Source organism: Gymnogyps californianus, unplaced genomic scaffold (genome assembly GCF_018139145.2).
Source record: "Gymnogyps californianus isolate 813 unplaced genomic scaffold, ASM1813914v2 HiC_scaffold_215, whole genome shotgun sequence".
In the NCBI taxonomy this organism is placed as follows: Eukaryota; Metazoa; Chordata; class Aves; order Accipitriformes; family Cathartidae; genus Gymnogyps; species Gymnogyps californianus.
The window spans coordinates 4405-5608 of record NW_026114096.1 but is presented as its reverse complement, the minus strand read 5'-3'; the positions used below and the strand labels follow the sequence as shown (position 1 = coordinate 5608).

The following is a 1204-nucleotide window of genomic DNA, read 5'->3' as shown; positions in this document are numbered from 1 at the left end:
AGCTCCCTGCTGACTAAGGAGAGGGAAAAGTTGCCCCGTCACCAAAGAAGGGGAAGAAGGACTATCTGGGGAACCAAGGAAAGGTGGTGATAAAGTGGAGCAAGTTCAGCGGAGGATGCCTAGGATAGTCAGGGGCCAGGGCTGTGGCCTTGGGAGGAGAGGCTGAGGACGCAAGGCTCGCTTAGCTGGGAGAAGAAAATGCTTAGCAGGGATCGAATCGGAGCCTCCCTCCAGTGCCTGCAAGGAGGCTACTGCAACGGCTGGAGGATGAGCGCCGTGGTCAGAAATTGAAGAGGCAGTTTGTGACTGGTTACACGAACCCAAATGATCACCCTGAGGGTGCCTAAGCATGGGAGCCGGGGTGCCAAGAGGCTGTGAAATGTCTGTCCTCAAGGTATTGTATGACCCGAAAGAAAGATGCAGGTGGTGTGAGCCTGCTTGAAGCAGGAGGATGCCCTCTCTGACTCCCTGAAATGCCTTCCAGCAGAAGGGTTGTTGCAGGGAGAGAGGATTGTGTGAGCGAATGTTTGAAGAATGTCCAGAGATGCGCACTGAAATGCGGGGAGAGGCATGCAGAATGTGAGTTTTGCAGGGGAGAGTGGCCAAGTGGAATTCCCCAGGGGCTGGCTCTCCCCCTGTTTCTGTTGTAGGCCTACCCAGCTGGTACTGGTGGGGCAGCATGGGTATGCCCTTTCTCCTTCTCCAGGAGCTGGGACTGCAGCAAGAGCTGAGCAGAGCCCCAGAGGAGCAAGAAGCCTGCAGTGAGGAGAGGGAAGGAGGCCAAGAGAGAGAAGAGCCTGTCAGGAGTGGGAGTCGAACCCACGCCTCCCAGGGAGACTGCAACCTGAATGCAGCGCCTTAGACCGCTCGGCCATCCTGACCCACTGCTGCTGCTGTTGCTGCTGCTGCTGCCTGCTGCCACTCCTCCCCCTGCAGCTGCCAGAGCCAGCCCACCTCAGGCAGCCTCCTCCTGGCACTGCTGCAGGGGGAGCTGGCTCCTGGCAGCACCCTTGCCCTGCTCCCACCACGGGCTGCTGACAGGCGACCGCAGCTCCTACACGCGCTTCAGACCACACGGAACACGAGTAGCCAGCACAGGGGCAGCACGCTTCCGACGCGTCTCCCAAAGGCCAAGGCAATCCTTCACAGGACCAAGCAAAGGAACCGTCAGCAAATTACGGCTCTGCGCACGCCAACATCCTGT

At 58.8% G+C, this 1204-nt stretch overlaps 1 non-coding gene across 1 annotated transcript; it reads right to left on the bottom strand.

Annotated features, from left to right (window-relative positions):
- Positions 1-798: 798 nt before the first annotated feature.
- On the bottom strand, positions 799-881 carry TRNAL-CAG (transfer RNA leucine (anticodon CAG)). Its single transcript has one exon. It is a non-coding gene; the product is annotated as a tRNA-Leu (tRNA).
- Between the last annotated feature and the right edge of the window lie 323 nt (positions 882-1204).